Genomic DNA, 23,919 nt, shown 5'->3' with positions numbered 1-23,919 from the left:
AGTCCAGCCGTAACTCGCGCCATTCCTGTGGTTGTAAAAGCACAGCTGCGGCCTCTGCCACCTCATCTCCTCACCTGCAGACTGCCTCCCGCTCCCCCAGGGCTTAGGCAAAACCGCCGTCATAGCCAGTGGGGTTGGGGTCACAGCACATCACCGCCCAAGTCTGGCCCAATTCAACTCACTGACACAGTGGTTTCCCCGGGGGAGAACCTGGGGGAGTGGGGGGATTAACACTGACCAAGGGAGAAAAGAGAGCGCGAATAGCCAGCAGAGCTGAGATGTAGTACTGCACTCCACGTGACCCAACAACAGCCTGTATTTCCTTGACAAACTCTGGCCAGCTCAGTAATGTATCACCTCATCTTTGCTTTTCCTCTTTCCCTGCCTCACTTTCAGTTTTCCCTCACTCTTATGTCTTGGGATTTCAGAGCTCCATCCCTCCCCCATAGAGTATTAGCTGAGTACATAAGCTCTGCCGGGCTCTGGGTTCTAGAAAAACTGATTAAGACCTAGTAACAGTAACCGTACAGACTTCTCTGTCCTCACCTTGACACAGACCCTCTTATCGCTAATAGCTCACCATGAGGGTCTGTGAATCCCTAGCTTCTCACATATGCTCACAAACAGGTCTGCTCAGCTACCTCATGGCATCTGGTGGTGTTGATTTACATGATATACATGTGTCCTTCCAGCAGGTCCCACTGTCTTCCATGGGGCATCAACTGGGCATCCCTTTCTTGCCCTGGCTTTGAGGCACAAAATCTTCAAGGTCCCAATGCTACATGGTGGTATTTTGCAAGGGAGGAGAGAACATTTCTCTTTTTTATATTGTGCAGTCTGTCTTTAGAGAGATCCAGTAACAGTGGGGCCCATGCTCTGTTGTGAAAAAATTGTTTTTTAACTTTCAGAAGGGAACTGAGTCAGAAGACAAATTCAAGAGGCAAATGCCCAGGATAACCCCAATACAACCCTCGGATTCAGTTTCTGTCACTGGCTCTAGGCAGAGAAAGAGGGCACATAGACATGAATAACTTTCTGAGAATTTCCAAATGAGTCTCTCGACAAGGACCGAAGAAGATCTGGGAAAATCAGGATATTTTACCCAAGATTCATGCCCTTAATGCAGTTCTGGGGACTCTGGCAGTGGCCCCAGGTAACAGGTAGGAGAGCAGCAAGAGACTGTTATTTTATTTTTATTTTTTGTTGATATTTACCACATCCATGTGTCCTGCAGTCACTATTCCAAAGAAAAAGCTCTAGAGCACTGGGTGTTCCCTAGGGAAGAGGCATGGGGGAGAGGCCAGGAGGAAAATGGAGCTTCTTCCCATGCATGGCAGTGCTTCATGTGCTTTTCTTTCTTTATAGTGTTGTTAGGAGTTGTTTTTTGATGGGATTGTCTTCTGAGTCTTGTACCATAAAGGGCACATTTATAAAACTCTAAGAAGCAAATTAAAAGCCAGTGTACCATAAAATAAAGGCAGTTTGTATGAATTAAAATGTGGTGTGCTTTAAGTCTGTGGAGGTGAAACAAGAAATCTTAAGTTACTACCTAGGATCATTAGGTATTTGGCTTGATCAAAGAAGGGCCTTCAGAGGGGCAGAGTGATAAAGGCAGGGGCCACTGGCACCAAAGAGAATGGAGAGCGTCACTGAGCATCAGTGAGCGGGTGGAGAAATGAAGCATGGTGAAGCGTGTTCATTAGGTGGGATATAATCCGGTGCTCACCATGAGTCATTTCCTGTGGAAGAAGTGGAAGGAGTGGAGAAGAGCAGCCGAGCAGGGTTTCACACCAGTGCTTCCCTGTAAGTGTAGACGTACTTGCTGACAGCAGGGGAGCACAGGTGTGGCTCACCAGTTGTGAAACTCGATAAGGAGGTTCTGTGCTGTCTAGCTGACTGGTAGAGTCAGGGTATTTTATGGATAAACAGGACCTGTTCGTTTTAAGCATATTGTTTAGGTAAACAGAGAAAAGTCAGATCTTCCTGTATTACAGAAATGCTCTAAGAAGAAAAGGCAACTTCACGTGAATGGGTCAAAGAGAATGCCAAAGTATTAAGCACCTGCTTATTTGTAGACCAAAAAAAAGTCTCTCATTCAGGCTAGATGGGATCTGGCTGGCTTTTGGTGTGGTTCTTTCATAAGCATCTCTCTTGTGTGGCCAACTGCTTGTACCCAAAAGAATAACAATGCTACTATCTTGCATATCTGATCCGTCACCCCTGCTATTAATTTCCTCTAAGCATGTCTGTAAGTTATCTGAGCATACAAAACCCTTTTAGTTCCATTCCAATCTTCTTTTTTCATCAAATACAAGTAGGCAGGAGGAAAGAAAACGTGTTACTCCTGGAAAAGAAATCAGAGATGGTCTCTGAGAAGTATGAAGTCCTGATCACTTTTTATGTACAACTGTATTGCATTTCTCTGGGAATTCTTTCTTTGCATATACCCAGTCTTTAAAATTAATTAAAGGGACCAGATACATGTAGTACTTATGCATGCATGTATTCATTCATTCATTCAACCATTTATCAATGTTTGCTGTGTGCTCTGAATCGTCAGGCACTTGATGCCAAGACAAGGTGGCAGAATCCATCCTTTGAACATGATCGCACTCTTGCAGGGAAGACTGATTCGTAAACTGACTTGATCACATGAATAGGAGCATCAAGAAGGTGCTTCTAGCTCAGACTGGGTGTGGGTGTTAGCAGAGGGGGAAGGGAGAGGGAAGGGAGAGGGGGGTGAAGCAAGGCTTCTTGGGGAAGGTGACACCTGAGCTGTGTCTTAAAGGATAATCGGGCATTAAGTGGAGGAGGGCAGGAAGCATACCAGACAAAGTGGATGAGATGAAGAAAGGCCAAGCAGTGTTGCAGAAGAATAAAGGATGTCAAAAGGCCAGGCCTTCCTTCCGCTGTTATGGAACTTGAATTTACCTTGTAGGTGATGCAAAGCATTGAAGACACTTGAGCTAGGGAATAATACAGAGTTATATTTTAGACAGATTATTTTAAGAAACAGGCTGAAGAAAGGAACACCAGTTAGGCTGCTGCAAAAAATAATGAGGGCCTGAATGGAGGCAAGACATTTGGGATATTTGAGGGAAGTGCAACAGTGAAATCTCTAGCACTTGCTCGTGTATTGGAGGTGGGTGAGTTCGTGGGCTGTATGGTTAATGTTTCAATACCATTCTTTCTTTCTGTACTCTTCCCCTATATTGAAGGTGCCAGAGCACTGACATTTTTGTCACTCTTTATCCAGCAGGGTCTTATGCTAGCTTCCCAAAAGTCATACTCAGGAAAGATTTAGAAGGCAATAGAGAAGGAAAATGCATTATTATTCCAGCCATGGTGACCAGGAGCATGTGTTTTGGTGGATGGCAGAATGGCGTTTTGTGAGTAGCTCTTGGGTAATCTGCTGAGGATCACTCCTTTTGGTGTTGTACACAGCTGAGATCTTTGGTGGAAGTTCTTTGAAATTCCTATAATTTGTTTTCTTAAAGGCTAGCAGTGACTTCTCTGACCTTTGCTTCTTTAGTGCTTCTAATTGATTCTGTAATTTCCTAATTCCCTGTATTAAATTCTTTCCTGCTTAAAATACCTAGAGTGGTTTCTGTTTTACTGAGCAAACTCTGATGGATGATACCCAGGTTTCTGGCTGACATAACCAGGTGGATGGATGAGTGAATTATAGAATTCATCCATCACTCATTTCTTCATTCCTTCAGTATTGAACATTTACTATCTGCCCAGGCATTGGTATAGGTACTAGAGATACAGTCACTACTATCAAAATGATCAGTGAGCCTGCCCTCATGGAGCTTACCTTTTAGAGACAGAAAAAAAAGAGTACCAGAAACCAATAATTAGGCAATGTCATTTCAGATGGTAGTAACTGTTAGGAAGAAAATAAAATAGGACTGTAGGAAAGAGAATGTGTAGGCAGTGGAGTGACTAACTTAGACTGAATAGAGAAAAACGTCACTAAGGAGGTCACATTTCAGCCTGAATGACCTCAATGACCAAAAAGCATTAGTCATGCAAAGATTTATTTCTGGCATAAGTAGCAGCAAGCTTGATTGGCTCAAGGAAGAGAATGGAGGCCCACGTGGCTAGAGCATAATGGCAAGGAGGAAAGCGTTAGGAGATGACGCCTGAGAATTAGGTAGGAGTCAGGTCATGTAGGGCCGTGTAAGCCCTTGTGAAGAGTTTGGAACAAGGCTTTAAAAGGTTTAAGCAAAGGAGCAACACAATCAGATTTGTGTTTAAAAAATTACCACTAGAGAAAACAGCTTGTTGAGGCATATGGAGAGGGTTGGATGAATGGAGTAAATATTAGAAATATTAAATCTGACGTGCCTCTGGGACACGCAGTTGGCATGAAATTGGATAAATAAGCCTGCTGGGAAAGGTCTGGTATTGAATATGGAATTAGGAGTCATCTGCACATAGGGGATATTGGATACTCCAAGACTATATGAGGTAACACAGGGAGTGTATGTAGGAAGAACAGAGCATCTGGTTAGGGCAGACTCTTTGGAATCTATAAGGGTAGCTGGAGTAGGAAGTTCCAACAAAAGAGATGCAGGAAGAAGCTCCAAAAAGGTGTGGGATCACGGAAGTCAAGAGAGTTTCAGTAATGGGAGTGACTGCTTTAGTGGTATGGGGTTTCCTTTGGGAGTGATGAAAATGTTTGGAACTAGATTGTAGTGATGGTTGCACAACATTGTGAGTTTACTAAACGTCACTGAATTGTATACTTAACATGGCTAAAATGGTAACTTTTATATTATATATAATTTACCAAAATAAAAAAAGCTAAAATAAAATAAAATTTAAAAATGCTGGCAAGGATATATTAGAACAGTAACTCTCATTCACTGGTATGGGAATGCAAAATGGTACAGCCACTTTGGAAGACACTTTGGCAGTTTCAGAAAAAGTGAAACATAAATTTCATGTAACCAACCCACTAATCCTACTCCTGGGTATTTGTCTAAGAGAATTGAAAACATGTGTCCACACAAAAACCTGTACATGAATGTTTCTAGGGGCATTGTTTATAATCAGTAAAACCTGGAACAACACACATATCCATCAGCTGGAGAATGGATAAATCAATTATGGTACATCATACAGTAAAATGCTACTTGGCAATAGAAAGTAAAAACTACTGATGCATCCAAAAACATGGGCAAATCTCAAATGCATGATGCTAGTGGAAGAAGCCAGACACAGAAGGCTGCATGTTGCATGTTTCCATTAATAGGACATTCTGGGAAAGGCAAAATTGTGGGGACAGAAAACAGATTAGGAGTTGCCAGGGGCTGGAGTGTGGGAAAGACACTGACTACACGGAGACACAAGGAACTTTTTTGGAGTGATGAAAATTTTCTGTATCTTGATGTGATGAGAGTTACACGACTGCATGCCTTTTTCAAAATTCATATCACTATACACCTAAAAAGGGTTAATTTTACTATAATAAATTATACTTTTATAAACCTGACTTTAAAAAAGGACTGAGAATACCAGTTGCTTAAGCCAAATGAAAGGGTATTGGCAACCCTATTAAGAGCAATTTCATTGGTAGAGCCCGAAGCAAGAACGAGATAATAGCACCCATTTATTCAACGAGGTAGAAAAGCAAGGCGTTCTGTGGAGAATGAGAGAGTGGGCCTCTGCTGAGTGCTACGTTAATCAAGTTAAACTGCTGTGTGTCTTTTCCTCTAGGATTGTAATTCAAAACCAGGAAAGTTTGGGGAGCAGGACAGAAGGAGGGGGACATGGGGTAATGATTCAGAATCTCCAAGGGCATTTGTGTTTGAAAAATCTTACTTATGATATTTAATTTGGAGAAAGAGCCCTATTTGTCAAATAAAAACTAGGGAAAGTAAAGCTTGACAAAACCTTTTTGTTTGATGAGAATACCCAGAAAAAAAAAAAAAAAAAAAGACTCACTGTGGGACCATAATGCCTGTGAGGATCCTTCAGTGTGGCAGGAGAGGCAACGGAGATGAGGTGTTTTATGACAAAAGGCCGCGTAGGCTAAGACAACTAGAGAAATTCTGCCCCATAAACTTACACTCATCTTGTAGTTAACAATAGGCACAAGACTGATATTATTTTAATTCTTCTTACCAGCGCATATTTGAGTCTTAACTCACAAGAAACAATTTGTTTTACGATAAGAAAAAAGACTTACTTTTATCTCTACCTACTGAGTAAATGTTGAAGTAAGTCACTTTCTTTGGGGTTGGTTGGAAGAAGTGATCTGATTTGGTTTCCCTGTGAAAACACCCTCCCTATCTTTTGGATTGATGCACCAAATTCTCACCCTGCCCAGCGTGGAGGTGACTGCTGAGTGCTGAAATGCTGGTACCATAAAATCAAGCCAAACGAGTGAGTCATGGTGACCAGTTATAGCTCAGAATCCATCCTCGCAGGATCTGGGGTCCCCGTGTTTGGATCGTCCAGACATATCTCCCCTACTGCCACGGCAGCAGGTCCAAGCCAGACCTTGCAGAATGAGTAAGCGACACGTGGCATGTGTGAAATTCCCCTCCACTCTGTGGCCCTTCCCAGAGCTGCTGTAGTGACGATTATAGTAACCTTGACTCCATGAAGAATGTGACAACTTAAACCCCATAGACTACTTAGCAATGTGTTGTTCCGGAGCAGTAAGTTGTACCCTAGGGCCCTGGAGTGATGACTAAACTGCGGAAGCTCACATCTAAGGAGACTTGTTCATCGGGCTTAAGAGACAATGACTGAAATGTCTAGAACAGGTGGTATCTCTTACACAATGGAAACGCTTTTTTTACTATCATTTTTGACGGCTAGTCTCATCAAACAATTGTTAACTCATCTTTCACATTAGAACTAGCTGGTTCTTTGTCATTCCACACGCTTCTCACATTCATGCTGGGATGCAGGGTGGACCTGGTCGATACTCTAAGATCTGAACCATCCAGAAATTTAAGAATGCCAAAATTTGTCCCCAAGTCATGGCTTGGGATTGGGGCAGTCCAGAGAATTTGATCAACCTCAGAGGCCCCTGGGGACTATGCTTTAAACTCTAGCCTCAGATACCTCCAAATTATACAGGTACAGTAGAACGGAGGCAAAGAGGGTGTAGCTATGGCAGTTTTTTCATAAAGGCTCTAGGATTCAGGTCAAGTTTAATGGTCTCCATGGTGATTCAGTACTTCAAGGGCATTCTAGGGAAGTCATGTGTCATGTGGATAGCAATCAACCTATGTTTCACCACAGATCCCCTAATATCATGAAATACAAATGGAAGTGGAAGTCAACGCACTGGGAGGTGACGGTGGGTGATTTTTCAACCCATGAAATCCCACTGTGACACACAATCTTAAATTTTGCTTTGGCAGTTTATTTTTTCATGTCGATGACTTCTGTGACTCTGTGATTTTGAAACCAGGAAATCAACCTAAAGGGAAATTCGAACGAACAGAAATTTATGAAAAGTAAACTTTAAAAAGTATTAGGAAAATTGTCACAGAAATGAAGATTTTCATGGTTCATAATTAAACCCAAGTTTTATATGTCCTTTATATAAGGACATCTATATCTGTATCTGTATCTATAACCTTTTTACAAGGACTCTTCCTGACAAAGAGTTTGGGTCTCTCCTCTGACTATTAAATCCAATGGGTACAGTTCCAGGCTTCATTCCTACAGATAACATATTCTAAACATTTTCAAGTTGCTTGAGATCATTAGATACCCCCAGATGAAGCAAAGTAAAACATCTACTGTGGCATTTCTACCACTGTGACTTATTTATATCAAAGAGGCAAATAATAGTGGCACACCCATGTCATAGTGACTTTGCCGCTAGCTGGTCTGGCAAAGTTTTGTTTTTGTTCTTTTGGAAAATGCCCTTCAATCATGAGAGTGGTATCTGAACCTCCTCTTCAGTGCAAGGACCGCTGGTGTTCCATTTGTCGGCTCCGCAGAGCAAGTTCTCCCTACGCAGGGTCAGTAAAGGTCCTTCCACCTCGGCACACGCTTGTTGATCCTCTTGCCTTTCCAGAGAGCAGGCACCGTGTGATGGAGCCACGGGAGCTGCCCAAGTCCACTGTGAATTCTGGCTTGAGATCTTGCAAGACACCCTTTGTATTTTGGAATAGGATTTTCCTTAATGGAAAAGTCTTTCTTCATTAGGTCTGTTCAGTTGACAAGTAAAGAATTCATGAATTCAAAGTGACACTCTGAATTGACTGCTCAAACTGGTGGTTGAGTTAGACTGTCACTTACGGGAACTTACAGTTCCTCCCCTCACCCCCTTTTTTTTTGAGATTCTGGTAGTATTCCCATGATAAAATAAATCATCTCCAATGCAAGGATAACTCTTCATTCATACACTCTGAAATTCTTGCTCGTAAGTAAGCCCTCTCCTGTCTCCACAATTATTCTTTTAGATGCAAATCTTTGATGCTTCAGCCCTCATTGAAGAATAAGACAGTAACCCAGCACGCCGTGCTCACACAGTGCAGGCCTGGGTCTTTGCCTATAAAAATGGAAAATTAGCAGCCCATTATTTCAATTCCAATGAATGTGTCAGGACTGTAAAAAGCCTTATTCCATCTGGTCCTCTTCACAGGAGACTGAAAGAAGACAGGCAGAATGTTGATAGCCAAAACCACTTAATTTCTATTGAGACGAAAAAAGAAATAAAGAGCAGATCTAGGTTGCCAGAAAACAGAAGACAAGCATACGGTTGTTAAAATTACACGAACAACTGGAGTAGAGAAGGCAATCTGCTTTCAGCAGCATCAGGGTTTCTACATTGCTTTTTGATCCACACATACACTGGCAATTACTGCACTGTATAAGCCTTCAAATCTTCAAGATTGTATAGATACTAATTTAGACTTGGTCTCTGGTTTGTTAAGAAGTGAAACTCGTTCACAGCATAAGTGCAGAGTAGAAGAGAATCTGATTTGAAGATGCCTAGGAGACTTTTCTTCTCATCCTTCCTCTCAGGCATGAGTCACCATTTCCTCTTAAAATAAGGAGAAGTACTAAATGTGGCTTTCATGTGGGTTGTACGATTGGTAATGAGTGAGTTGGGAAAAATGCACAGCTCCCTAACCATCCACATGGCATGGGTTCTCACAGCAATCTTGAGAGATGCTGAGCTATAACAGGAAGTTTAAGATTCTGCTCCACTGGCTTGTCCCATATGTCAAGTCTAACATCTTTGTGAAAAAGTTTCTAGAGGGAAATAGGACAGTTTCTTCATGGTTGTCAGAGAAACAGAAGCAAATGACAGTGTGTAGTTCTTTAATATCCTGGCATTGTTGGTTTTAGAAAACTCTTACCCCAAATGATAGCTGACTATAGTTGCCAAATTCAAAACCAACCCAAAATGGAGTTTTGGATAAATATATCAAAGCACCACAACCACCCATTCGGCGGGTGTTATACAGCTAATTTTATGGGTGAAGAAGTTGAAGCTAAAAACAATAAAATCACTTCTCCAGAGTTTTATAGGATGAAGTATGTATCCTTTTCCAAATACATAATGTCGAACCAGAAAGTATGTTATCCTGGTATTCTTTGAGGCATGATCTTGGCTTCATTTGTTCATAGATAGGATTCCTACCACACCCCAAATGTGTGCATTGGGATCGTGGTCCAGTGGTGATGGATGGAAGCAGCTGTATAATTCTTTCTTTCTTGTGCGTATAATAAGGACAACATATGAAGGATACATTAATGAGATATATCTCCTGTCCACCTTTGGGGAGAAATATGCAAACATCTGATTTTTCAATGTGAGATATAAAATAACCGTCAGGATTTTTTTCTCTCTATTATACTTGTAAAAGTTCTCAAACATTCTCCTAGATATATGCATTTGGTATTATCCCATCGTCAGATGAGGAGTAGAACCACAGAGAGTGTGCCAGAAGATTTCTTGGTGATGGAGCTGAAACCTAGGAACTCTGAACAAGGTCTAAGAAGGAAATGGAAGGAAAATCATTTGTGTTTTTTCTATGGTGAAGGCAAAACTATGGAGTATTTGGTTTGTGTCTTGGATTGTTTTTCATGCTCTCAATGACTATTATTTTTTTTAATTGAGGTATAATTGACACGTGTCTAGGACTTTTGGTAAGGCTTTTAATCAGCACCAAATAGGTAAAAAAAAAAGAGACATAGATGTGTTATTCAGATGTTATTCTTAGGTTACTTGTAGAAGTCAGCCATCTGTACTACTAGGCTTATCTTAACATAAGAGTTTAAGAAAATAGTCTCTGAAATAAAATATTCAACACGTAAATCATCCATTACAGTCTTTAAACAGGTAATTATACTAAAGAGTGTGACAAGTGTTTTTTTCACGTATGAACAATTAGATGTTACTGAGTAAAGAGGGGAGGAGTTGAGGAAGGCGTCCCAGAGAGAGTAGAAACCTGAGCTGAGCTTTGAAGGTGAGCAGTAGCTGGTCAGCAAGGGTGTGGAGGAGGGGATGGAGGGCAGACACATTTGTGTCTGAATTTTCACAGGGAATATGAAAAAGATTAATGGTAATAATTTCTTGTTTTGAAGTTTAGCTACGAAACGCAGAGGTCCCATTTAAATTGAAATCTCTTTAATTATATAAAGTCACTGAGATAGGCATATTGAATTTTCTTCACCTCATCCTCCTGGGCGGGGGGGGGGGTGCCTCTAAATGCCTACTGTTATAATAGCAATGCAGCATATTCATACCACTGTGAACTTGAACGCCTGGCTACAGCTGACTGCTTCAGGGGACAGCAGCTGTCCCAAGCTAGGCAAGAACACAATTGTTGCAGTAATGAACATCTGGGATACTACTTTAGCATTAAGATTTCTTTCAGTCACTTGAGGTAAACTTGGCTCAGCTGTCAAAAGATGACAAGGCACTGTCTTGGTTATCCATTTTGCGGAACAAATCACTATGTTTTAAAGAAACAAAATGCGTCTATTGTGAATCTAAATTTGGAGCTAAAAGAATCTATCCTCAAAATGATTCTCTTGATAAGAGAGAGGCACAACTGGAAATTCTTGTGGTGGCCAGAGAACTCCTGCACAGTAAGGAAGAGGAATGAAGAAGCTGCTCAAAAAGAAAGAGATGCAGGGATAAGAGAGAGAGAGACAGAGAGAATGAGAGAGAGAATTTGCTCATCTCTGATTCCAAAAGCATCTTTGCCCTTGGGTGCCATGAAACTTCTCCCATAACATTAAAATGCTTTCTGCTAGTTTCAAACTATATAGTACCAGCAGATTCCTCATTCTTAAATTTAAAGCATTTTATATGCACACATTTGTGTGAAGACATCTTAAAGACTATAATCTCTTTATATACTTATAAATGCATTTAAATGATGGCATAATAAAGACCACAGTCTAATAGTTTACTCACCCCTGCAAAAATCATCATAGATTACCAGTTTCTCCAAGAATTAACTACTTTATTTTATTTGGGGCATAGTTTTTCCTCACATTACCTTCTTACATTCTCTCCCAGATTTTAGGAGCTAACATGAAAACTTGTTAGCTGTTTTTAGGCTAACAAGGATGGCGTTTCCTCTCTGAAGTCCTAAGACTTATGAAGAGTTCATTTAGGCATGTGCATGTGGTAAATTTGGCTTTATCTACACAGTCCAAGTGTGTGATGTTCATAAAGGTTTTGCTTCAATACTTAGTGTGGACATGCAAATTCATCTATTTGGGGGGCCATCTTTATGTTTGTAGCAACGTTTGTGAAGTGTACCTCAGAACGCACAAAACAACAATAAGCACTTTACACAGAAAGTACTAGATTTTATTAACCACTTGAAATTCCTGGGGGGGAATGTCATTTCACTAGGAGGCTTCTTGGCGGCTAATCAAGGGCTTTTCACTACCTTAAGCACATTGATCTGGTAACAACTTTACTTCTCTGAAAAGCAAACCATTCTGGAAAGCACTTTCTGAGAGCGAACTCAGAGAGGTCTGTTTGTGTTTGGTAAATATAAACATTGAGGAATCATCAGGAACCAAAGCAGAATAAAAACCCAGCATGTGTACCCTGATTAGATGTCAGTATTCCTAGTAAATCCTTCACCAGTGTCACTACCCACCACAATGCTACCTGTGATGTGTGCTGTTGTCATTTATACCTGCGCTCCTAGTTTACATTACGATGCCATTTTCCATGGAAAGGAAATCCAAGGAAGAGGGGGTATATGTATACGCGTAGCTGATTCACTTTACTGTATGGCAGAAACTAACACAACATTTTAAAGCAACAATACTAAAAACAGATGCCATTTTCTTCTAGTCCCTTGAAGTAAACTATGGTTGGTTGTCAAAAGATGATGAGGCACTGCCTTGGTCGTTGGGTCTGTGAAGTGAACCACTTTTTTCTAATGAAAAGTATGCCATTGTGATTCTCAGCACATAGTCAGCACTCAATAAATGTAAATCAAATATAGGTCTGCATTGTAGATTACAACACTATATTTCCACTCCAATTGCCATTTATTAAGAAGTATAAAATTCAAACAAATTAACAATAGGAACAAATCAGTGCATTTCTCACTTTCCTTTGTTACTCATTTAGTCCAAAGTCTAATTTAAATCATGCATCTAAACTAGGATGTTCCTCGTTTAGAATAAGAAGCAGTGTCATGAAGCAGAAAGATCACAGGCTTCTGGATCAGGCTAGATTCCAATCACATCTCCCACACTTCTAGGTGACCAGCTCAGGTTACCGACTCCTTGAGTTTTAGCTTCCTTATAGGTAAAATCCCAATAGTACCATCCGACTGTGATTCAAAATCATGGGAAATAATAAATAGGATTATGCATTAATATGCCCAGGTCACTGCCTGGCAGGTAGAAGACACACAGCAGAAGTTACTTCCTCCTTCCTCCCATCTCCTCCCTTTTACATGTTATCTACAGCTAAGACCTTTGTGAGTTTCGTAATTCTGTAGATTTTTCACTGGTGGCACCTCTAGCCACTCTTCTAGCATCACAAGTTAAAATATTCTGTTTATCTTTACTACTTACTTTCATATTTCCTATTCTCACCTTTTCTCCACATTCTCCTTACACAGCAGAAATGAAAACGCTTTGGTAAAATAAGGCACTCTGCATTTGTTGGGGGTTGCAGATCGCCATTTGACAACTTTTCTTTCCACCAGGTCCATAAATCGCTTTTTTGCTGAGGTTGCCATCAGCACTGGTTTCTCTTAGACAAGCCTGCATTTCAGAGCATGCCCCTAAAGGGGAGGCACAGAAAGCTGAATACGTTTTTATTCAAAGAATTAATTGGCTTCATGAACTTACTCTATGTAATAATTGGATAAAATCCAAAACGTAGGGGCAAACATGTGACAACTTTCCAATTTCTTTCCTTGTGACAACTGCATCTATTTTTACGATAAAAGTAAACAAGGCTAAGAACTGTCAAAAGGAGTCTAGATATTTACAATTGTCTCCAATGATGCCTTGAAATTACTAATTATTTATTAGTTACTGTAAAACCTTTAAATTTTCTCAATATTGGGATTAGTCCATTTATGCATTGTAACACATGTGTACTAGGTTTGGGTGAACCCAAAAGTCTGGGGGAAGACAAAGACAGGAGAAAAATTGCAGGAGGTTGCAAACCAAACAACAACTATCATCTTGCTTTATTTTGTTGTCTGAGAGGAGGTCTCTCCCAAGTCTTTAAAAAATACAGTATTGGCCTTAAAAGGACTTACTTTAGTCAGAAAGACTGAAGAAATAAAACTCATTCTGAAAATGGACTATGGTTTTTTCAGAATTTCTTGGGGTGGAAAATAAACACCATTTTATTTCCATTTCCATTTTTTTCCAAGGGATAAAACTCAGATATTTCTGCAGAGCACATCTCGTCCTCCTCGTGGCTCTGCTCCCTGCCTTCATGCACTCCCCTCATGCCCTACACCCCAAACTCTGTGTGGTTTTTCCAAGTGCTGGACTAGTTTACAGTTCCCACTTTTACTGGCCTTGCTTCCTTGCTAGGAATGCCTGTTTCCTCGGTGTAAGATCACTCTATGGTCACCTCCTCCCCAAAGCATTTCCCGACCCCCCTCGTTGCTATGGAAAATCAACCTCTCCCTCGTGTTTTCACCCCACTATTCCCTGCATATACTTATATTCTAGACCCTATGACACCTATTGCTCTTGCTTGTTTCCATACCATTCTCCTCTAGTAGACTGTAAGCTTCCTGAGGCCAGGCCATTTTTAAGCCACCTTTGTATTCTCAGTGCGTAAGAGGTGACCAATAAAAGATGGCGAATAAATGGAAAGAGAGAGTGGAGTGGATAAGAACTTGAAGCGAGAGGTGTGTGGATAATGAATAAAACCTAAGGCTCCAGTGGCTGTTATTTCCAAGAACAGCTGCTTGGAAAGAATGAACAGGTAAAGAAACCAATACTATGAGTCACTTAGATGAATGGCAGGTAAAAGTGACACTGAGTCTTTACAATTTTTACCATATGCGAAAGATTCTTCCATACTTTATTAACTTTTGTTTTTCCTGTTTAACTTTAGAGGTGGCTTGAAGATGGCCCATAAATAAAAGGTCACTGGTAATTGCACAAGCAGCTGGGGTTCTGGGGAACTTTCCACTAGAGATGAAATAGAATTACACAGAATTATAATGGCAAATGAGAAAGGAGAAGAGTGAAAGAAAGAAGATTTGCTCATTAAATCAGGAAACAGTTGTTAAATCTTTATAAATCACCATCACTGCCTCATGTGAGGCACTGGATAAACAAGATGGTCAAGGTTCCTTATCTTAAGGAGCTTGCATCCCAGTGCAGGGGGAGATGGACAAGTAAACAAACAAGTAAACAAATCAATGGCCAATAATTTCAGATAATGAGGAGGGTCAGGAAGATAATAAAGGGCGCCATGTGAGAAGAGCATAACTCAGCGGTCCCCAACGTTTTTGGCCCGAGGGGCTGGTTTCGTGGGAGATAATTTTTCCATGGAGCGGGGAGGAGGGGGATGGTTTCTGGATGATTCAAGCGCATTACATTTATTGTGCACTTTATTTCTATTATTATTACATTGTAATATATAATGAAATAATTATACAACTCCCCATAATGCAGAATCAGTGGGAGCCCTGTGCTTGTTTTCACTTGCCACTCACTGATAGGGTTTTGCTATGAGTCTGCAAGCACTTGATTGATTATGGTCTCTGTGCAGTCAGACCTCTCTGCTAATGATGATCTGTATTTGCATCCACTCCCCAGCGCTAGCCTCACCGCCTCAGCTCCACCTCAGATCATCAGGCGTTAGATTCTCATAAGGAGCGCGCAACCTAGATCCCTCGCATCAACAGTTCACAGTAGGGTTCGCGCTCCTATGAGAATCTAATGCCGCCACTGACCTGAAAGGAGGCGGAGCGCAGGCAGTAATGCGATCGACAGGGAGCGGCTGTAAGTACAGATGAAGCTTCGCTCGCTTGCCCGCCACTCACCTCCTGCTGTGCGGCCTGGTTCCGAACAGGCCACAGACCGGTACTGGTCCATGGCCTGGGGGTTGGGCACCCCTTGCATAACTGAAGCACTACTTTTGTTTGGCAGATTAGAAAAGGTCTTGCTAAGGAGTTGACATTTTTGCTGAGACCTCAGTGAATAGAAAAGCCATGAGAGCATCTGGGAGAAGAAAGTTCCAGGCAGATGGGATGTGTGGATCCCTGAGATAAGAGGGAGTTCAGAGTGCTTGAGAAATCAAGAGAAGGCTAGTGTGGGCAGAGCGAAGAGTCGGAGGAAAACAGTGATTCATGTAAGGAGGCTGGAGAAGCGGAGAGGAGTCTGGATTTGATTATGGCAGAATTTTAATTAAATAAGTGAAAAGAGCTCTGATTTCTATTTTATAAAGAACACTCTGCCTGCTGTTTAGAGTCCTAATAATAGGGAAGCAATTGGAAGCAGGGCAATGACAGCAATCGTCCAGATGAGAGATGGCGGGTTGAGCAGGGTGGTGGTAGCAGAGAGGAGAATATTGAAACCGCAGGGATTTACTGGGTACAGAGGGTGGAGAGGAGCATGATTGCCAGAAATATTGTACAAGTGGAACAGAAAACTCTGTGTGTGTGGGGGGGGGGGGAGGGGAGAGAGAAAGAGGGAGAGAGAGAGGAATTAACATTAAGTGCAATTGAAATCTGGAGATGCAGCAGGAGTTGGGTAGTGACTACAGGTTAGATCCAAAGAGACCAGATTATGCAGAGCCTTGATCCTTATAGGTCATGGTGCAGAGTTTAACTTATCTGAAAAGCAGTGAAGGTTTTCGGCAAGAGAGTGACCTGATAAATCTGACTTTGAGCGAACGTTGCATTTCTGTGACTCCAGTGAAGAGAGGGGACAGGCAGGTCATGAGATCCGGGCTCACCATGGTGGTGGGAGAGCTCTCTGAGCAGTTTTCCTCTCCTAAACTCTAAGTCCATCGAGATCCCTCAGGCGGCTGAGATCACTTGCTTGCCTCGGTGTGTGATTATTTACGCATAGCCCTCACCTCCCGAACTAAATTCTTTGTGCATTTAGGGTAGCAGCTTATGTGACTCATTTCTAAAGCATTTAACAAGGTCCAAACAGTGTCTGACACATAATATGCAAGAAAACGTATTTCTTGAATGAATGTTCCAGTTTTAGGGTCATTTTTGCTCTGGGGTGAGGCTTGGAGACTAGGCCTCTTCTTCCTCTGTCCCTCATTCCCAGGTCCCTCTCGTGTTTCCCTTACTCTGGGGATGATGGCGGGCCCTTCACACATGCACCTGCCACCTTCTGGGCAGGTGGTTAAACCTGGACTTAATTGCAATCGGGCAGCTGGTAAACTTCATCTGTGTACCCACCTACCCTGTAAGAACCCTTGCACCTTGCAGCTCACCCAGCTCAGTGGTCCAGAGCTGTTCTCTGTACACCCTGTTATCCCTGCCTGCCAGGGCCCACACCCTGCACCCCAGGCCAGTGGTGAGATGGGCCAGGGACAGGGTAGTGAAAAGCTCTCAAATAGCTTAAATTATCTGTTATCCTAATGTGTTCAACGCTGAATAGACTAAATGCACAATCCCCTCACCCCTCCACATGGCATTTGCATTTTTACAATAGGAGAAGCATGGTGCTAAAAAATTTTTTAAAGAACAGTGGGCTAGATTCAGAATTATAGGATCTGCCTTCTTTCAACAATGTGTGTAATCTGAATACCAGTAAACCTTTATCAAGTGCCTGTATGTGCCAGGCAATGTGCCAGATACTGAGGTTGAAACACAAAGAGATAAATAACTATGCAGTCCTATGAGGATATTTTCATTTAGTTGGGGACACAGACAGGTGAATAGACAATTGCAATCCCGTGCAAAGTCCTGTCCTCATTTCATGAGGGGATTTATCACTATTTGGGATTAAGTCATTTCATAAATTAGTTTATAAGTATCAGTGCTGTTGCATAAGATTATTATAATCACTCAGTCTCCAGGTTTCGTATTTAGTCAGGCACCTTAATTTCATTTATTATTCTTCCTTTTGTTTGGGATTGAAACTCCAAACAGCTTTAATGGTATTTTTGTATTTTTAAACAGAATAGGATCCCACAGGAAACGTGGAGATATGCGTCACCTCCAAAGAGAAAGATCAGCTTGTCAGTTGTCACATTTTTATTAACCTATGGAATGTTATGATTATGAATTAAATGTGACCTCTTCATTAAATGTGACTTTTATTTTCTCTTCATTTTAGTGTTATTTAGAAAGGACTATATTCAACGATACTGGGTTCTTTGTTTAACTTTTTAGCTGTGAAATAAAGCGTAAAAGGAAGATAAAAGTCTGCACAGGAACACAGATTATTATTTACAAAGACTTCAGAGCAAGCGTCACATGTTTTCCATCCTATTTATTTTGCTCCACAAGATAAGGCGAGGCATGCAATGGCTAACTCTTGCGTTACAGTTAATTTTAACTCTCATATCAATAAGCAGACGCCTTTTCAAGTTATAAAAAGTATGCCATTATTATCAACTGGAGAGAATGAGATCATTGTTCTTATCATACTATAAAAAGCCAGAAGGGCGAAAACATACCTCAGGAAAAAAATCTCATCCAACCAACGAAATACCTTTGAGGCAAAGAATATCACATTGAATTTTCCCCACGAGAAAGGGTTAGATGCAAAGAAAGAGATTAAAAGCCCCAAATGAGTCATAGGGATGTAATGTACAGCTTAGGGAATATAGTAAATATTTTATAATAACTTTGTATGATGTTTAATCTATAAAAATATAGAATCATTATGTTGTACACCTGAAACTAATATTATAAGTAAACTATACTTCGATAAATAATAAATAAAAGCCCCGAATGGAAGTGATCTTTCAGATATGAAAGGATTGTTGTATGTAAGTTTATTTCATGATGCTCTGTTTGTTACCTGTATGGTAAGACCTTTTTTTTTCCCCTGTTGATTTGCAAACTCTTCTACAAAGCAGAAACATTAGGATATAAATATCCAGTTGAAATTTGGATTATTATCACATTTGAAGATTTGAAATCATCACTCCTAACTATCACTAGATTTGTTCAATTGGAGTAAGTTCTAGGGATTTGGGAGGTGGAAGCGGGAAGGGAATTATTTAACAATTTACCAAAAGAAAGTAACTTGATGGGGGCAAAGCAGACATGCTGTGGAAAGTGGGTTGTATGTCATGAGAGCAGGAGTAAACATTAATAGAAGTTGGCACACAACAGGGGAAGTTTGGGTGGGTGCTTTAGGATAAACCTTCACCTTGCCCTGCCCAGTCCATGGTCTTACAGCCCTGCTATCTCCCCAAATAAATGCTTAGTTTAGACATTACCTAAGGCATTCTTTCTGTTCTGTATTTTCCTGTCTTTGATGTGGCTGCCAAGGTGGAATAATTTAGAATTGCCTTTAATAGTAAAAGAAAATAATTCACATAAGTTTAATTATCAACCTCCAACTCAAGTGACCACTACGTAAGCCACTGTTACAATGGCACACTGGCCCTTCCCCTGCCCAGGAGCAAAGAAGGCCACAACCCACATGACTCCAGGACTTCTGCAGCTTCTTTCCTGTTGTCCCTCCATCCCCTGCCCTTGCTACTCCAGCCCTCACCAAGACCCACTAATTAGCTTAACTAGGTTGGAAATAATCCTCTTTGCTGAAGTGCTGTATACAAATCTCAGACCTAAAATCAGCAGATTAACTATTTCCTGTCTCCCCTGAGACCCCCAAAAAAATAAAGCTCTGAGGGATTTAGGATATACATATATATATATAGGCTTTGAAGGGTATTACAGTCTGGGGTGGGAGCACTGAAAATCGCACCACACCACTTCCAAGAGCATCCTTACTAAAGGAATTATTCACCCACTCAGGAAATATTCATCTTACTCCTACCTTGACTCCTAGGAGTCTCATTCTACTTCAAACACTTTGTATTTGTCTCTGGTTCTTTCTGATGTAACCTCTGGTTCTAGTCTCAAAGAAGCCTAGTCAAGCCATAGCACCATCAGATTTTAAATTCGGCTCCCAATTTTTATCAGATACCTTATGCAAAAATTCTAGCTCTTTCTTGATAAACATAACTTAGTTTCTCTTGCCCATGGTGCTGAGATTTTTATTTTAGCAATGAAACAGGTTTGGCTCTGAAGTACAAACTGTTCACAAACTGGTCTCAAATGACATGATTTAACTAGGCCTTTTGCCATGTGACTTCTTTTTTTTTTTTTTTTAATAAATTTATTTATTTTATTTATTTTTGGCTGGGTTGGGTCTTCGTTGCTGCGCGCAGGCTTTCTCTAGTTGTGGAGAGCAGGGGCTACTCTTCATTGTGGTGCACGGGCTTCTCATTGCTGTGGCTTCTCTTGTTGTGGAGCACAGGCCCTAGGCGCGCAGGCTTCAGTAGTTGCAGCACGCGGGCTCAGTAGTTGTGGCTCACGGGCTCTAGAGCGCAGGCTTAGTAGTTGTGGCTCACGGGCTTAGTTGCTCCGAGGCATGTGGGATCTTCCCACACCAGGGCGTGAACCCGGGTGCCCTGCATTGGCAGGCAGATTCTTAGCCACTGCGCCACCAGGGAAGCCCCCGTGTGACTTCTTGAGCTCTCACCCAGGAAATGCAGATCATGATTCGGACAAATTGCCAAGGGAAATTCCAGGTTTAGAAAGTCTCAAAAAGTAGTCATATTGGAGAGGGTTTTGATGTTTGCTAATCCCTGCACTGGTTTCTGTAGTTTCCAGCCGCTCGGCGTTGTAAGACACGGATAACTATTACTAAAGGGCGGCTGGGGGAAGTTGGTGTTGGGTGGGTACCACTCGGGACAAAACGGGCCAATGTTTCCAGCCTCACAGCAAACAACGAAGTGCATCAAACAAGCCAAAAAGGAGGATTTGCTACAAATCAAATTTTATTTCACTTCTAATTCAATGAATCCAATTATTAGTAACAACATTTCATTAAAATAAAACATCTTACATTGGAAATGAGTTTGAATTATACAGAACTGCCCTTCTTGGATGCAAACGGTTAAACCCTCACACAAATATGTTACATTTAATGCACATTCAATTTTAAAAGGGCCATGAATGTGATTCAAGGGCATAATTTTTCTTCTATCTGTTTCTTGTCCTATCATATATAGTGGAAGTAATAACAGATTCAGTGAGCCTGCATTACATAAATTGAGGCTGCTCTGTTTTAATGCATTTAGTTCAAATCACTTAAAATTATTTCCTGGTGAGAGAGTCAGTTAGCTTTTTCTTATTTCCCCTTCTTTCTCCATCTCAAAATTCTTATTTCTAATCTGTACAACAAATAATATTTTATGACAAACTTATTTGTTTTCCATCTTGATGGTTGGCTAGAAACCTCAGTAAAAAACACAGATTCCTGCCACCTCAGAATTTATTTTATCACTAGTACTACTATCCCTGAATTGCCAGCTTCAATAAATATGTGTTTCTTAATCTGAATTGTATATTTCAGCTGGTTGTTAATTTCAATTTCACAATTTCAGAATTGCCAGAATAAAGGCAGGATTCTGAGTTCTGAGAAAATGATACTGGCAGTGCTTTAATGAGAAGAGATCTCATTCAGAGTAATGCAATGTATACTAAATATTGAAGTTTATTTTAAAGATTCAAATAGTACTTCCTATTAGCAAAGGGTTAAACAAATATTCTTAACTAATCCAGACTGTGAATGATGTCAAGATGATCCCTATTCAACTCGTGAGACACACAGGCCCAAATAGAGCTAAAAGTGTGCTTAGGGTCAGAGGGGACTTTGCATCATGACTGTCAGATTTGTATTTGCCGATCTTTCATTTCCTCTAGAGATGATATAGTAGGTGAGAATCTCTGTCCAAGAAGTCAGGCAAGGAGGAATGTTCACATTTCTCTTTGGTTTAAGTCAACTTAAATTTTATTTCAACCACTGGACTGGCAAGAGTTGAAACCTTAGTCATTACTAGAGTTTTTCCCTTGAGCCCCATCCCTGCCGTGCAAAGATGCTGGTGTCTTTCTAGTTCCAGAATATGAAGAGAGGCCCCAGTCCTGAGTACAAATGCATCCATTATCTAGCCTTTCTGTATCACCTTTAGGTCTGGGGACTCTACTGCTTATTGCCACACTGGGCTCTGGATGTCCCCCATGAAACTGGAGTCCCACTATGCCTTGAGGTCCCACTAACGCCTCAGGCTACTCACAGGACAAACACCACCCACCTCTATATCATCTGTTGGGAAATCTCTCCCTCTGGAGGCCTTCAAAGGCCAAATCCTTTCTCCCCTCCCTTTGGGACACCTGCCTAATTTCAATTCATTTATGCTTCTACGAAAAACAGGAAGTGCCTCTAACATTCAACGGGAAGTCAGAGAAGTGGCATAGAGGAGAGTAGCATTGAGTATAGAGCAAAAATAAAACGCTTCCACTTTCTACAGAGCAAAACCCTCAAATCTCAGGAAAAAGGGATTCATGTTGGGGGGAGGGGCATGGAGGGAAAAAAACATAGAGAACACAGAAACGTTTAATATTTCAATAAATTACCCCGCCACTATTTAAGATCTTGATTGTTGGCTAAGGACCAACTTTTTTGTTCTGTTACCTGTTGTAATTTTTTCACATTGACCCCTTTCTGTAAAGCCTGCTTAGTGGAAGAGAGAAAAGCTAAGGGTATGGGGCAAAATTCAGAGGCAGGGAAATTGACTCCATAACTAGGAGGATGTCACATTGTGTCCGATACCCACCAAAAAGCACTGGTTCTGAACCGGCACGTAAAATCCCTTGTCTCGGGCAGTGGCTGGACAATTTGTCAGATAGAAATCTGAAGTTCATTCAATATAGGCCAGAAATGTTCTGCTATAAGTACACAGTGATAAGGACAAACTAAATCCTCTGGAGTTAAATCTAGAGGAGAAACAATGCTGATTTTATGGAGCATAAGATAAATACACACTCACCACGAAGTTCTGAATGCTCAGACTGTTGGGAAAGAATTTGCCTTTGGTGGTGAACAAGAGAAAACACAATGGACATGCATACTGGGGAAGGATGGGGACCACATCAAATATCCAGGGACAATGCTAGGCAGGCAGTTTTCTATTCCAAGCAGCAAAATCTACGAGCAAAGATGATATAAATAATTGATTTAAAAAATGCTATTTTTCTAATCTTTCTGATTTACTGAAGGACTGCATTGGGATACGATTTTGGTTAGGATAGGCATTCAATTGATAGAAGAAACCTGAAAAACTGCAGCTTAAATAAATTAAGGTTTTGGTTTTTTCTATCCAAAATAGTAAGTAGGGACTTCCCTGGAGGTCCAGTGGTTAAGACTCCACACTTCCAATGCAAGGGGCGCAGGTTCGATCCCTGGTCAGGGAGCTAAGATCCCACATGCGGCGCGGTGGCCAAGAGAAAAAAAAATAGTAAGTAATAAGCAAATCAAGACTTATGTGAAGAATCTGCTATATTATTACTACTGCAGTTTCCTTCTATCTTTGTGTTTTGACATCCTTAGTATATGGCCTCCTACTTGGCTCATACAGGATGGCTCCTGCACCCTCAGCTATCACATTTACACAAGAAGAAGGAGAAACAGGAAGGGCAATAAGGCATGTTACCAACATTTCATGAACCCCATGTAGTGACTGCAGCTCCCATTTCATTGGATATAGAGAATATAGAGGATATAGAGAAAAGGGAAGCCTTGTGTTGTGCACTGTTGGTGGGAATGTAAATGGGTGCAGCCACCATGGAAAACAATATGGAGGTTCCTTAAAAAAATTAAAAATAGAACCACCATATGATCCAGCAATGCCACTTCTGGGTATAAATCCAAAGGAAGTGAAAACAGAATCTCGAAGAGATATCTGCACACCCATGTTCACTGCATCATGTTCACAATTAGCCAAGATATGGAAACAACCTAAGTGTCCATTAATGGATGAATGGATAAGAAATTGTGGTCTATAGAATGGAATATTATTCAGCCATAAGAAAGAAGGAAATCCTGCTACTTGTGTGAACATGGATGGACCTTGAGGGCATTATGCTAAGTGAAATAAGTCAGATGGAGAAAGACAAACATGGTATGATAACATTTATATGTGGAATCTTCTCTTCATCTGAAATAGTAAAGAATTGATTGAATAAACCACAGTTCACTTAGACATTAGAACACGATGATGCCAGGGAAATAATGCTGTTGAGAAATAATAATGTGGAAAATGTGGCTACATTATTTTAAGTATAAAACACTCACATCATGGTTTCAATTTGGTGAAGAAATACACACATAAATGCAAAGAGAAAAGGTAAAAAAGCTATAGCCCAAAGTATAAACTTTAGTTTTGTGTAAGTGGTGGAATTATGGAAAATCTGTTCATTA

The sequence above is a fragment of the Balaenoptera borealis genome, assembly GCF_965194805.1.
Source record: "Balaenoptera borealis genome assembly, chromosome: 21".
Classification (NCBI taxonomy): domain Eukaryota; kingdom Metazoa; phylum Chordata; class Mammalia; order Artiodactyla; family Balaenopteridae; genus Balaenoptera; species Balaenoptera borealis.
This window is presented reverse-complemented; position numbering follows the sequence as displayed.